The sequence below is a fragment of the Delphinus delphis genome, chromosome 9 (assembly GCF_949987515.2).
Source record: "Delphinus delphis chromosome 9, mDelDel1.2, whole genome shotgun sequence".
In the NCBI taxonomy this organism is placed as follows: Eukaryota; Metazoa; Chordata; class Mammalia; order Artiodactyla; family Delphinidae; genus Delphinus; species Delphinus delphis.
Window position 1 is genome coordinate 67858126 of NC_082691.1, and position 16536 is coordinate 67874661.

Consider the following 16536-nt stretch of genomic DNA (forward strand, 5'->3'; position numbering starts at 1 on the left):
TAATATCATTCTCTCTGGATACTGATCTTGCATAATTTTAATTTAAGTTGCTTTTACATATAGTTTTGAAAAAAGATTTTCCCAAATGGCTTTGTTTTCCTTGTGTGATTACAATTAGCAAAGCTAGATAATTGCATCCATTATACATATTACCTACTTTTTTGGTAACATCTTGTCTTTTGGCATGATTCTTGGAGGTATGCAGATAGAAAGAAAGACATTTTCATTAGAATAAACAAAGATTTAAGAAAATAATATATAATAGTGTTAGAAGATTTACTGTCATATCAACAAATGCAGTTCTTTATATCAGCACAAGTTTCTAAATTCACACGTAAATCTGTATTTGATACCTTGTTGCCAAAGTTGCTAACACTTGGATTTTCTTTTAGAATTATCTAATGGATCTAGTTTAAGAATTCCCCATTAAAGATCATTGCAGTAAAAAAAATGACTATTATTATTGTGACTATCATAAGTCTCTTTATCATTTTAATGTCTGGTTTCAGTGATCCAGCATTGAGAAACCAATACCTTTAAATTGTTATTTAACACACTGTATTGTACAGTCTAAAATTCTAAGTGCTATCTTGATATCTTGGGCCTCACAGGACCCCAAAAAGCCTAACCGTGAGCTCCTCTGCTCTTGCCAAATATGCATTCCTCCTCCAATCTCCCCAGCAGGAAAGGTTCTCCACCTGGCTAGCCTGCTATGAGCCAGATGAACTATACTCCAACTGGTCATCAACCTAACTTTTCCAGCCTGTGGAATTAAACAAATCAATCACATCCTCCCGCGGGACACCTCATCCTCTTGTTACTATAGAATCTGCTTGCACAGTCCCGTTCATGCTGTCCTCAAGTGCAAACCCTGTGTGGCCTTGAATAGCATGCAGTGTCCTTCTCCCCTAGACTGTGAGTATATGTGACTAACAGTCTGCTATCAAGTTCATTTGACCAATGTTGGGTATTATGTGTTTGGCTATCTAGTACTGTTTAGTGTAGGGCACTCCTTCATCAGTGGGGTGAATAGGAGGTGATCAGAATATATATGTGATGAAAATGAATAATACATTAAATGGTTTTTCATATCTTTGTGAAATTTAAATATCTTCCACATAAATGAAAACTTTGCTGTTCTTTATCTTTTGTTGTTTTGAGCCATTCAAAGAGAGTAACATAATTTTACTTATATCATAAAAATGTTATTTCCAGAAGAATATGAAGTGCATTTTAGCAAAGTGTGATGACCCTTTTTCTTATTTTTGGAAATAATAATTTATCAACTTTATTTAATTCAGGAATAAATAACTCGTAGACATGATGAATGTCATGTCAATGATGAATGAATGACATTTTTGCTTCATACATTAATTGTAAATTTATCTAACATGGCAGCAAAAATATTTGAGAATTAAATTGTATTCATGTTGATAGATCCCTGTGTGATTATTACTATTGACTAGATTCCATATACTTTGTAGGGATTAGCAAAGCAGCCTCACCTTCTCTAATTTGATTATAGTTCCTCAAACTTTAACAAGTTTTTTGCATATTCATGAATTTTTAAAAAATAATAGTTTCCTTACCTGATGGTAAATTCCACCATTAGCATTAGCCAATTAAATGGCTAACAGGGAAGTCTAAACCACATATATGCACACACACACACACACACACACACATACACCCAAACACGTATACACATATTTGCTTAAAGAGGGTTGCAAAATACAAGCTTCCTAGGGGTAATATTTTGGGTTTCTCCATGACCATCAAGTTATTGACTCTACTTCTCTGTTTACTTTTATAATGTGAATCTTAACATGAAACTTGGAAAAACCTACATGATTTTTCTAAACCTACACCAACCCACACCTACAATAATAAATCATAATTTAATTACTAATTAATTACCGTACTTTAGAAATTAGAACATTTTTATCTAACTTGCGTTACTCCAAAAAAAGATTTGAAACGTTGCATTAAAGTCCATTCTCCACAAGGAATCTTCAGTCGTCTAGTTAAGAGTCTGTTGATTTGTAACTGCTCCTCAATTATAACCAGCTCAGAGCAATGGCATATTAAATGGCATCACGTGATGTCATGGCATAATTGCCTAAAAGTCTGTTTTTTTAACTGTCTTCATAACACTTATATTTTTAGCTCCTGGGTTTTCTCATGTGTGAAATAAAATAATCTCAAAGCCCTCTTCAAAACTAGAATATTGTTATTCAACATGTGTGGAAGCTATGATAGAGAAAAAGCAAGGATTGATTTTATTTTTATGGAGGTTTTCTTTGGGAAAAAGATTCTGAGCATCTACTGAGTCAAAAGGTAAAAGGGAGATCTTGGATTCTTCTGGGTCTTAGTAAAGTCAACTGGTATTGGAATTTCTCCCTTCTTAGCTAAGTGAGCATCTTGTGAGCATCTGGGGTGAGGACCAGAAAGCAGTAGATCTTTGTCCTCAAAAATAATCTGAGGAATGGCTGATAGTAATGCTGCATTATTGCATCTGGCATTCCTGATTCCTAAGAAGCCATGAAAGAAATTTGTGTGTGAATGGAGTCTCCCAATTTCGTAAGGTGGGGAGAGGACAGAGGGACCAGAAAGTGGGGCAACTTCTTTTAGATGCCTCTGCAGGGAGGTGGGAGTCTTTAATTTTATCAAAATCCTTAAGGGAAAAAAGCACCTTGCCTTCCACCACTTGTGGGCCTGCCACCTCTGAATATACTCCAGCAGTAAGACTTGAACCTCAAAGAGCCGACAAAGAAGAGTATAACCCAAATAACTTGAACCCATCAGCCAGAGAGAAGAAGATGAGTTGGCACAGACAGAGATACCCAGAAATATAGACATACACAGAGGTACAGAGTTTCTGAAAAAGAAACACTGGAACTAGACAACAATTAAAATAACTTGATATAGATACAATGGCACCTACAAAACAAAAAAAAAAAAAGAAATTAAGCATCAAAATCTCATGCTATATCAACTAAACAATGTATTAGATGAATTAAAGGATGTTGAGACTAAAATATTTTGCACTAGGGGATCAAGAATAATACATATCAAACTACAAAGTAGAAAGACAAGAAAATAGAAATCATAATGGAAAAGTTAAGAGTCTTGAAGGATAACTCTGGGAGCACTAATGTACAAAACAATAGGCCTTCAAAAAAGAGAAAGTGACACTTGGAGGAGAAGAAGTACAACAACAAACAATAGAAAAATTTTTCTTAAGGTGAGAGCAAGTTTACAGCTTAATTGCTTGTACTGAATTCTAGTATGGAACGATAAGCAAAAAAAAAAAAAAAAGATCGAGAAACATTCTGGTAAAATTGCTGAGAAAGAGAAAATCTTATAGTTTCATAAATTTCCAGGGAGAAAAAACAAGTTACCTACAACTGGCTCAGAAAGAGGTTACAGTGATATTGGACTTATCTAAGATTTGAAGCCAGAAGACAATAAAAAATCATCTACAGACTACTGGGAGAAAAGAACTAGAACTCAGGATTACCATGCTCAACCTAGATGTCATTCAGCCATCACAGTGAATGAATGAGGAGGAGATGCAAGAACTCAGAGTATTTAACATTTGCTCCCTTCTGAGGAAAATACCCATAAAACATATCAAGTAAGAAATAATCCATAGTAGATCTCTCTCTCTACACTCACACACCTCTTACACACAATTTTCTACACATAATTAAATGTGAGCTAATAAGGAAGAGTCAGGGTAGATCTTTTGCCAGTGTAAATATAGTGCTTCTCTAGGATTCTTGGAGAAAAAGCATAGTTTAAGGAAAATATATAGAGTGTACAACTAAAAGTTTAACCATATCAGCAAAATCACCAGCGTTCAGAATGGTGAGGGACGAGGGAGAAGTAAAAAAGTAAAAACATTCAAAGTGTGTGTCTTACTAATGATAGAAATGGAGAATAAATAAGAGGAAAAGGGGATAATGTGAAAATGTTTTAAAGATCCCATCTTATTGGAGTGAAGCAGTTTCAGATGAGGTCTAGGAGTTCTTGACATAGAAAAGAGTGAATCTTGGTAGGAGAAGTATTTGGTATATTATTTTTAAATACTTATAGAGAAATATGTGCTTGCCTATACCAGCAATAAAAGAAAGGTAATTACTCATGTTATCAAAAAGTGGGGCAAAACTTCCCAGTTAATAAATAATTAGTAATAACTCTGCCAAATCAACAAAAATTTGGAAAATGAAAATGAAGAAAGAATAACACAAAATATGTGATAGGTATAAATAAGTTGGGCATAAAGAAATTATATATGTCAGTCATTATGTTACATGCAAATGAACTGATAACAGATTTAATTAAAAACAGGTATATTTCTGCAAAAAACACACGTTTTATTAGAGTTGAAAATAAGGCATGGATAGAGAAATACTAGAAAAATTCAAACAACAGGAAAATAGGTACTGCAATATTATGTTAAAGAGGAGTCAAAGCACTAAACATAATACAGAGGGAAATTGCATAATGAAAAAAAGATAAAAAAGGTACAATATATGATAAGGATGAAACAGAGTAGTGCCCACACATGCATACACACACACACACACACAAACCAACAACAAATCAGAAACCAGCAACTAAATACATGCAAAAAATCTCTTTGAAGAGCAAAGAGAAGGTGACTAAAAATAAATCACAAGTATAATAATAGATGTCATGTTACTGTCAGAACTAGACTGTTCTAGTAGGGAAAAAGACTTGGATGAATAGAATTGTACATGAACACGTATTAAGTATGGCTAGTGTAGTGTATCATTATTACAAGATTTTTAGAGCTATATATAAAGAGAGAGCGAGAACTTTGTCTTCATCAAATAAAGGATATATGTTTGTTTTGAATATTGTAGTTTGAAATCCATTGACTGAGTTATTTTCAATATTTGCTGATTGTTAGAATTTTGTAGATAAAGACTTAGTTGTTTTCCTTCAAGAAACAAAAGTAGGCAACTGAATTTTCTCTCCACATATGAAGCATTGGGAATAGGCTGTAAAAGTTACCTAGAGAAATGCTTAGTTTTTTTCTTAGAAATTAGGAGAGCCCAAAGGCAATTTAATAAAGACTTTCAAACAACTCTTCTCAGTAGAAAGTCCTAGCAGGAATTGGTATAGATAAAGGAAAAGAGACTAAATTATAGAAAATATTAAATTTAAAAGTGGTGAAAACTGTGAATTATTTGGCATATCTATTTTTGACACAAATGGTTATCTAAATTATTTTTATCAATTACAGTAAAAGTGCTTTCTTTAGTCTTCTTAGGTCTCCCTTAAGAACATTAAACTAAGGTTTCTGGTGGCACAGTGGTAAAGAATCCCTCTGCCAATGCAGGAGACACGGGTTCAAGCCCTGGTCTGGGAAGATCCCACCTGCCGCAGAGCAACTAAGCCCGTGTGCCACAACTACCGAGCCCTCATGCCACAACTACTGAAGCCCACGCACCTAGAGCCTATGCTCCGCAACAAGAGAAGCCACCACAATGAGAAGGCCGTGCACTGAAGCGAAGAGTAGCCCCTGCTCACCGCAACTAGAGAAAGCCTGCGTGCAGCAATGAAGACCCAACGCAGCCAAAATAAATAAATAAATAAATAAATAAAATAAATTTATAAGAAAAAAACCCAAACATTAAACTATGAGTTATAAAAAAAAAAAAGAAAAAGAACATTAAACGATGAGCTAGAAGAGTAGTGCTCAAGGTCTGTCTCTAACAGTAACATTGTGACTCTGAGCAATTCACTCAAACTCTTTTAGCTTTAGTTTTATTCTCTTTTAGCTTTAATTTAATTTTCTATTATTATGATAAATTATCTCATAATTTATAATTTATTATGAGATCAAATAATTATTTGCATGAAAGTGCATTTTAAATCTAAGGACTATGTCAATATCACTATCAGTTTAGAACTATACCCTACAATTCTAATGAGCAAATATCAAGTTGAGCATTATGGGACAAAGGAGTGGGCAAAAGATAAGATGGACCAATCATGTTATGGAAGTGGGAGAATGATGTTACCACATTCAGGATCATACATTTGGTGAAGAAATATTCCTCTCCTCAACATGGAACTTTGGTTGAACCTCAGCTTGTTTGGTCCATAAAGGACCTTAAAGAAAAAGAGTCTTTCACAAAGAAATACTTATTCTTGAATGTTCTTTCTCTTTGAGGCATTGGAGCCAAAGAATGCCTCTTCCAGACAAGTCAATTATCCCTTTGATTTTCCCATATTTGCTTCTGGGCTTCACTACTTCATAGTTTTGTATGAATTTGAATAGGTTAATTCACTCTGTAAGCTTCTGTTTCTCTGCTATGGAGTGCTACCGACTGCTACCTTTAAGTTGAAAGAGCAGAACTCAATAGGGTACAATCATTAAACATTATTTTTCTCCCACTTCCATTGAGATCACCTTGGTGAATTAGTTGTTGGTCTCTCCTAGCATGAAATCTCAGAGAATTCCCATGACTTTTCCAGTCACTCTTGGATTAAAAAAAATAGTCTTGTAAGCACTTCTAGTCATTTTCATTTTATTAAAATGTTATTGCAGTTGAACAGTCAGAATTCCAACCTTCATGTGAGCTTAAGACACTTTCTCTCCTCCCATGCCTTGAGTATACTGCAGTGTGGAAACCAACAAAGGGAAGGCAAGTATGGGCAGCTTTTCGATTTCTCTTTCTTCTGCTAAACCTTCTCTTCTTTCTCTTCCCCCACATTCCATCTCCTCATTCATTAGTTTGCTTCTGGCTCCTCCAGTATTGGGGTGGGTCAAGGCAGAGAGGAGAGATGTGAGAAAATACCTACTTATGAAAAGGTATTTGCATTTTCTAGGCTTGGTGGACTTTGAAAGTTGACTCTCACCTTGGGCATTTTTGGCTTCTCAGTGATTCCCTCCCTGTGAACCTCTGACTGTACTCAGGATAATGCAGCCAAAGCATCTTTTCTAACTGGTCACTTCAGATCTCTCCTTGAGTCCTTGTTTATTCTCTTCTACTGGACTTTTCTCCAACCCCGCCGCCCCCCCCCCCGCCGCCCTTCATGGCTTTTTATCCAAAGCACTTTTCACAATTTGACATATTTGTTTATTATCTGTCTTTCCTCAATAGAATATAAGGTTTTAAAAGGCAAAGATTACCTATTTTATTCATTACTGTATCTCCTGTGCCAAGAATAATGCCTGGCTTGCAGTAAGTGTTCAGTAAATATTGTTGAAAAGATGAATGAATAAATGGAGGAATGAATCTTGGAGGAAGAGCGCCTATATTGGAGTCCCATTGTTTCTCTACACAGCCCTATTTGGTGTGATCCAAAACAAGCCCTCGATGGCTTCTATCAAAATATACAAAATTAATTCCTTTAAACACTAACGTTTGACAACTGAAAGTGCTGCTACTTCTCAACTCAGCCCTCTATACTCTTGGGGCAACTAGATAACCACAAACTCACATATTTGGACCTATTACGATATCAGTCTGGCACCAGTTCCTATATCACATAAGGTACAAATTCAAGTTCTCTGAGTCTTGAAGTGCCTTTTCACTGGCTTAAAATGTGGAGGGTTTATCTCCCTTCTCATGGCTCTTCACCACCCTTCTTCAAAGAAATTCTCTCTGAAACTCCTCTCTTTTCTCTCTTCACCTCTCCCCTCCTCTCTCCTTACTCCCTTTAATCACTTACATATTAGATGTTGAAGTAAGATTTGGAAAACAGAATGGCAGATGCCTCCTTTGCTGGTCCTGTGTAGGTGTGCTCAAGCAATTTGCAATTTGCTTCAGACCTATTGCTTTGCTTTGTGCCATCAGAGCCTCAGTCAAATTTGAGACAAGGGGAGTTCAGTTTTAGAATCCTGTTACATCTACCTTGAAAAGCTGTTGTAAATGTGTAATGAGATAAAGTGAATCAATCATTTAACAAAATGCTTACCGTAAAGCAAATGTTTATTTTTTCTTGATATTCTTCCCTAAACTCACTTCTTGCTGTTCCTACTAAAATGATAGGTAGAATCCTAGCCCGTAATTACCTTTCCTTGGAAATTTTTGAGCAAAGAAAAAGAGTAAAAGGACCAATAAATTCCTTTGAAAATCTGAAGAAGGAAAAAAAAAGACAAACAAGAAAAAACCCCACCATCATCATAAATATTTCATGTGTAATTTAGAATTGCAGTATTTTTTCCTCACAGGAGTATATCTCCTATTGCTAATTTTTGAATTTCACTTTAGAGGCACAAGCTAGGCAATTTAAAATTGTCAGAGTCATATAAATTACTGACTGACTTTAGAAGCAAGGGCTATTTTCTGGTATTCAGTGATTAGACCTGAAATATATTTTATAGCAAAGTATGAAATTAGTTTCACCTCTAAATGTGGTATGCATATGCTTCTTGTATCCCCCTTGAAAATTAACTATTCATGTTTAGCAGAGAGTGAAATTCATCAGGGACAAAACCCTGCAGGTGAGCTCATTCCCTTGTTACCTTGGTGCATGGAATTATTCCCCCAGGTCCAAACCTAATCAAATGTGACCACAACTCATCTCATACTTTCTTCCAGATTTGTGCAGCCTTAGTGATATTACCAACTAATGAATTCTTCTACAGAGACACTGATAGTAAAATCCTTCTGTAACCAAGTAATTCTTCAGAGAATTATATTTTATTTTGAGGCTAGGAGTAGCTTTATTTGAGTTATCAGTACTTTGGGAATTTAGCAGATTACCAGTATGTAATGAAAGATGAATTAGAACATTTCCCCCAAATGCTATGAACATTTACAAAAAGTTGAAATAAATAGTTTGGATTAGAACAAAAATACAGTATGACTTAAGTTATTTGGATATACTATTTGGGAAATCTCTTCCTTGTTTGAGAACAGTCTTGCTAGTAAGAATTAGCCACCTGTATAAATCCTATATCTGAAATGTCCTTATGACAAAGGCACTCTTAGAGGTATTCCTATTCCATGTGTTTTGAGCATGTGCTTGAAGACCTGACACAAACAGACTTTTCATGAGTCCTAATGATTCTTCTAGATCACTGAATTACAATAGTCTACAATTGTAATCCACAATGTCCCACAGTGCACATTCCTTAAAACCCCTTTGGAGTCTTTGTGAAGGTTTAGGTAAATTGAATTTCAAACTCTATGCGCAACCAGCCATGACCTGGGGGCATTTGCTAACCTCAGTCTGGTAATCATTAGTGTGGAAGATACCCAGTTACTAAAGGGGCTGCGTTGGTAGGGTTGACATAGTGAGTCTCTTGATGTCCTGGAATACCTTGAATTGGTCAAGGAAAGACCCTGAGTTTCAGATCGGGGCATCTGAACTCCATGTGTGTCACATGGAGTAAGACCATTGATCATAATTTTAAGAAAAGCATAACTGTGAGGGCAGTTCTAACACTAACCTTGTTATATTGCTTTATAGCTCCCAAGGTCTAGAACAGTGATAAAGAACAGGTGATCAATACTTTTTTAATTAAATATGGATATCAAATATCTGCTTCCCCTAATAGACTGATCTTATTGACATAATATGAGCCAGGGCACAGAATTCAGCCTTGACACCAGTTTTCAAAAGGAATCCAAATTTACCAGGAAACTTGTGATTTTTTACAGTCTTTAGAAAAGACAAAAGTATTATAAGGTCATGGTAAAAGAAGATATTGCATGGGTCATGCAGCAATTTCCTAATTTCTCTTTCCCTGGTCCTTCTTCCCTAGTACTTTAATTTTACAATTATTTCTTTTTATGGTGATAAAATACACATAATATACAATTTACCATTAGTGGCATTTAGTACAATGTTGTACAACCATCACCACTGTCTAATTCCAGAACATTTTCGTCACCCCCCAAAGAAACCCATTAAACAATCGCTCCCCACTTCCCATCCTTAACTTCTGGCAACCAATAATTTTTTTCTCTCTGTAAAATTGCCTGCTCTGGGCTTTTCACAATGGAACCATACAATATACAGCCTTTTGTTTCTGGCTTCTTTCACGTAGCTTATTGTTTTCAAGATTTATCCATGCTGTAGCATGTATAAATACTTTGTTCTTTTATGTCTGAATAATATTCCATTGTTTATATATACTACATTTTATTTGTTAATTGATGAACATTTAGGTTGTTTTCATCTTCTGGAAATTATAAATACTGCTATGAACATTTGTGTGCAGGTTTGTTTGAACACCTGATTTAAAATCTTCTGGATACATACCCAGAAGAGGAATTTCTGGATCATATGGTAATTCTATGTTTAACTTATTGAGGAACTGCCAACTGTTTTCCACAGCATCTGTACCATTTTACATTCCCATCAGCAATGTACAAGGGTTCCAATTTCTCCATTTCCTTACGAACACTTGCTATTTTCTGTTTTGGTTTTTGTTTTTTAGTTAAAGCCATCCTACTGTGAGGCTGTATTTCATTTTGGCTTTGATTTGCATTTTCCAAATGGTGAATTATGTTGAGCTTATTATCCATTTGTATATAGTCCTTGGAAAGATGTGTATTCAGTTCTTTGCACATTTTTCAATTGGGTTGTTTGGTTTTATGTTGTTGAAGTATAAGTGCTTTTTATGTATTATACTAGATCCTTATTGGATATATAGTTTGTGAATATTTTCCGCCATTCTGTGTGTTGTCTTTTCCCAATCTTGATAGTTTCCTTTGATCCTTTCCTTGTTACTTTGCCTCCAATATCTTCTTCCCCTACTGTCTCTCAGGAGTAAATATGTCCCTTTCTCATGTGCAGATGAGGAGTTCTTCCGTAGATTCTCTCTCTAACTCAGGCACCAATCTCAGTACAATCAGGCCCTGGGGCCTCAGGCTTCATTAGAGATGGTCTATTCTCTTAACAAAGACAGGTCTCCACAAAGAGACATTTCATACCAGCAGCTAAGAAAATAAAGTGTACTCCATATATTTTTCAGGAATAAGTTTTATATGCAGAAAAATGATTATTTTCTTTTAAAACATTACACAGAATGGTAAGTTCTGCTATTGTAAAATAGTTATTTCTAGCAAAATGGGGTGCAATAGTTGTTTGAGGGTTTTAAATAATAGGTAACTTGTCCTGAGAGCATTAAGAACCTGATACAGGTGTGCCAGATATAATCCTCACAAGGTCTATACTACAGATAAGTCCTCTCTGTGGGAGAGTAGTTCTATTACACAATAATTGTCTAGAAGTCTTCAGTCACATGGTAGAATTAGGCCAAGTGTGAAATATTGGATACCTAGATTACTGAAAACAGGAGTGAATTGAAAATGTATACTACTTGTGCATTTACTTTCAACCAGGATAAATAATAAAAACAAACAAAAAAAACATGTTGACTTTATGATTCAAGGCAGCAGCATCGGTAGACTTTTTTTTTTTTTTTTTTTTTTTTTTTTACCATCAAGACATTCCCTCTAGTTTCAGAATATATTTAGGTCCATCCTTATCCCTGTGATATTAAAAAAAAAAGTTCTTTTTGACATGTTCTGACTTTACTTTAACATTGTCTGTCTCTCAAAACTGGTTTGACGACAGTACCTAAAGAACAAATATCTGATAGCTTTTATAGACAGTGACAGAGCAGTGAATGCAAATATAAACTCACTACTTCGTTAAGGATCAGCTGTTCCCAGTAGGTTTTATATCTGCATTCAGTTTGACAGCCACTCCCCAACAATTTTGGTGGAAGACTTCTTTACTCTTATTAAACTTATTTTATTGATACTGTTTTCATCAGATTTAAAACGTTATATCATAGGGCTTCCCTGGTGGCGCAGTGGTTGAGAGTCCACCTGCCGATGCAGGGGTCATGGGTTCGTGCCCTGGTCTGGGAAGATCCCACATGCCGCGGAGTGGCTGGGCCCGTAAGCCATGGCCGCTGAGCCTGTGCGTCCGGAGCCTCTGCTCTGCAACGGGAGAGGCCACAACAGTGAGAGGCCCGCGTACCGCAGGAAAAAAAAAAAAAAAAGTTATATCATATATGTACTGAATTTTAGCACCATTAATAAGATAAATTTTGCTTCACACTTTTCAATCCTATGAAATTGTAATTAGATTTATGTAGCTATAGACTTTTATAGACTTATGTATTATGTATTATGTAGTCATATATATATGTATATATACACACACACACACACATACACACATAGAGATACAGCACATACACTTAAGGATCTGGAGATGAGATCATCCTGGATTGTCTGAGTGGGCCTGAAATCCAAGCATAGGTGTCATTACAAGAGTGAGTCAGAAGTAGATTATACAGACAGAAGAGGAGAAGATACAGAGAAGATGATATAAAGAAAGAGGCAGAGATTGCAGTAATGCATCTACTAGCCAAGGAAGGCCAAGGATTGCCAGTAGCCACCAGAAGCTGGAAGAAACTAGAAAGTATTGGTCCCTAGAGACTTTGGAGAGACTGTGGCACTGTTAGTACCTTGATTTAAGACTTCTTGCCTCCATAATTGTGAGAGAATACATTTTTGTTTAAAGCCACTAAGTGGGCTTCCCTGGTGGCGCAGTGGTTGAGAGCCCGCCTGCCGATGCAGGGGACACGGATTCGTGCCCCGGTCCTTGAAGATCCTGCATGCCGCGGAGCGGCTGGATCCGTGAGCCATGGCCGCTGAGCCTGCACGTCCGTAGCCTGTGCTCCGCAACGGGAGAGGCCACACAGTGAGAGGCCCGCGTACCGGAAAAAAAAATAAAAGCCACTAAGTGTGTGGGCTGTTCATTATGGCAGCACTAAGAAACCAATATAGATTTTGGTACTGAGAGTGGGGTATTGCTGTAAAAATATCTAAAATTACGGAAGTGGCTCTAGAATTGGATAATAGCTAGAGACTGGAAGAATCTTGACATACTTAACATTAAAAAGCCTAGATTTCCTTGAAGAGACTTTTGGTAGAAATAAGGACCTTAAAGGTGCTTCTGGTGAGGTCTCAGAAAGAAATAAGGAACATGTTATAAGGAAACTGGAGGAAAACTGTTCCATGTCATAAAGTGACAGAGAACATGACTAAATTGTTTTCTATTTTGGAATGGAAAGCAGATCTTAGATATTTAGCTGAAGAGATTTCCAAACAAAGTGCTAAAGGTGTGAGGAAAGAGATAAATTAAGGAAAGAACTGTTAAGCAATATGGAACCAGAACTTGATTATTTTGGGAGTACCTAGTGTAACCAGATTGCAAATGATGCTAAAGTTGGGTTCTTTACTAATGGGAAAGCACCCGCTGGAGAGAGGATCAAGGGTGTGGCTGGAAAACTTTTGCTGATGTATATGACTCCACTTTTGCTGGATATATGACTCATGGATCCAATCAACTATCATCTCAGCAGAAGCCAGGAATAGATAGGGGTTATCCAGGAATGGTCTATGGAGAACCCTCTTGTCTAATGGTATAGATCCTTATGACACATGGGAGACAGAGAATGTTTTTGAGACTGCTGTACCAGCAGAAACAATGCCAACGTGGACAGAAGAATACAGACAAGATGAAATAAAGGATGGTCGTTGGGCTTCTGGGATTCTACACGAGGGAAATGAGCTGATAGAGCTCATTGACTTAAAAAATATGCAGCCCTTCAAGAAAAAGGAGAATGGCTCCAAACGCAGAGCTGCAAATGCAGAAGCACAAGCCAGAGAGGTGGGGGCAGAGTAAGATGGAGACACTGATATTGCCAGAGCCTCTGTGAGAGAACACATTTCTGTTGTTTTAGGCTTCCACGTTTGTAGTAATTTGTATGGCAGCCTAGGAAACAAATACATTCACATTTTCTGAAATTTGCTGGTATCATTTGCATTCTATTTTAGGTAATAAACCATCTTCCCCAACAGATGTGTCTGGATTTTTTTTTTTTTTTACTCTCTCTTTTAAACCTTTTTTTATGTACACGTAAAAGCTAGACAAAAGCAAAGTAGATGAGAAGACAGAATGGAGTAATGGAAATCATATTAGGATTTGAGTCAAACTAAGTTTAAGGTCTACTCCTCCACTAACTATGTGACATTGAGCAAATGAGTTAACGTCTCTGAATCTACTTTCTTTAACTATAAGATGGAGATAATAACAATAAAGTTAACAAGAGAATTAAAGTAGAAAATATATTTAATTTGGCAGGCACAGTGTATGCTAGTTTTCTCCCTTCCCTGTATCCCAGTAGGAATATTATGAATAAGCAATAAGAGGAGGTTACCCTGTAGTCATGAATTTAATGCTTGCAAATTTTGAACATCTAGAATGATTTTAATCCATGTGGCAATTTAGAAAGACGGATCAGAAAGTTAGATCTTTTGCAGTCGTTGTAAAACCTGCTTTTACATAGATATATATCTTTATGGCCCCAGGGAATTCATTTAAGAATATTTTTTGCATGACTACTTGTTAAACTTATGTGTACAAAAAAATGTTACACAGTCAGAGGAAAAGAAATAACTCAATCAGTGGTAAAAGAAAGGCTGTAGTCTGAGTTTTCTGTTACGTTATTCTATCTGCTATATCTGATCCTTATTATTAAAACATACTGACAAGCTCATAGATTCCCCAAGTGATCTTAATGGTGGATAAATATCTGTATTTATACTCTCTGCTCACATTTGAGGTTTCATTTTTGAAGACACTTGCGGAAGACACATGCAGAAGTTTTCATCTCTCCTGAGTTAGGTCCTCATTAGCCTCACAGGAAGCATGGTAAGAATGCTTTGAAAAGTTGTATCTATTTGTATCGATTGCTTCTCCAACTTTTATGTTCTTATCTTGAGCATGTACCAAAATTCTGAAATTGAAAAATTGATTCCTCAAAGTTACATTTATAATAAAACCTCAAATAAATTTGAAGTAATTGTGCAGTAAAATTTCCTGAAGGGGAAGGAAGAGGCCTCTCCCACTTTATACAATGTCTTTTAAATATTTCTGTTCTCACTTAGAGCTCTTCCTAAAAAGTTGACTCTATATTTTTCCTCATCCTCAAGGATCTCAACTCTAGATGTACATTAGAATTGGAATGTCTGGAGTTGGAACATTGTTGTTTAAAAAAATATGTGAGCGTGTGGAAATTTTCTAGCATGTTCAAGAGTAAAGAGAATAGTATGATGTGTTCCCACATGTCTTTCACCAGCTTCAACAGTGAACTTATTATCAGCCTTGTTTCATCTATTCCTTGTTTTACCTGTACTCTCACCCAGCCTTGGATCACGCTGAACCAAATCTAAACCATCATTACAGTAAATTTCATCTGTAAATATCTTCATAAGTATTTCTGTTGGAAACTATATTTAAACATAACTGTAACATCCTTATCATATACTAAATAACACTCCTTAATATCATCAAATATAAATGCTCACATTTCCCCCAGTGTTTTGTAATATAATTGCATACAATTTCTTTTAATAAAAATCCAAATAACATGTATATATTATAATTGGAAGAGATATATATATATATATTTAAAACTAATAATACATTTTATTTTTGAAGTAAAGTAAAACACAATAGAGCAATTTTTCATAGCATCTGGTATGTATCTATCTATACATCTAGATATGTTAATACATATGAATGTTTATTTTAAAATCATAACAAAATTATGAGATTGATTGATATGATACACAATTGTCTCAATTTTACAGAAGAAACAAATATAAGCCCAGAATTTTCTCAGGTCGCATATTGATGAGACAGATCTAGGACTGAACATAGATTGTTCACTCTGATAGCTGAAATATGAAGCATCATAATGTAGACTACCTTTGGCTGTACTGGCAGCAGGAGGTATAAAAGAAATGACAGGTTTCAAAATAAGATAGGCTCACATAATGTGTTTAATGCAGGAGGGTAAGGTATAGAAATTTATAAAATATTCCATTATGTAATGTATATTTTGAGGTCCTAGGAAGGTCGTGTCACTCTGTTAGATATAAGAGGTATAACTCTACAACTGAGACAATTAATCATTAATCAAATTAGACTGCCTTACCATCCATACCTGAAAAGTAATCATCAATCATCAATTCTTCACAGCAACATTTAATATTTGCCAACTGCATGGTGTTTTATTGTTTTTTAACATCTTTGTGGGAGTAAAATTGCTTTACAATGGTGTGTTAGTTCCTGCTTTATAACAAAGTGAATCAGCTATACATATATATGTATATCCCCATATGTCCTCCCTCTTGCGTCTCCCTCCCACCATCCCTATCCCACCCTTCTAGGTGGACACAAAGCAAAGAGCTGATCTCCCTGTGCTCTGCAGCTGCTTCCCACTAGCTACCAATTTTACATTTGGTAGTGCATATATATCAATGCCACTCTCTCACTTCATTCCAGCTTACCCTTCCCCCTCCCCATATCCTCAAGTCCATTCTCTGAGTCTGTTCTTTATACCTGTCCTGCCCCTAGGTTCTTCAGAACCATTCTTTTTTTTTTTAGATTCCATATATATGTGTTAGCATACGGTATTTGTTTTTCTCTTTCTGACTTAGTTCACTCTGTATG

The 16536-nt window shown here is 35.9% G+C and overlaps 1 protein-coding gene across 17 annotated transcripts in view; it reads left to right on the forward strand.

Annotated features, from left to right (window-relative positions):
- Positions 1-16536, forward strand: part of DNAJB9 (DnaJ heat shock protein family (Hsp40) member B9) — a 707453-nt gene that overhangs the window by 441836 nt on the left and 249081 nt on the right. For 15 of the 17 annotated variants that reach the window (XR_011246618.1, XR_011246616.1, XR_011246608.1 and 12 more), the window contains one exon: positions 14642-14730. The exons of the other annotated variants lie outside the window; for them this stretch is intronic. The gene's annotated coding sequence lies outside the window, so the exon portion shown is untranslated. The remainder of the gene's footprint in view (positions 1-14641; positions 14731-16536) is intronic. 17 annotated transcript variants of the gene reach the window in all.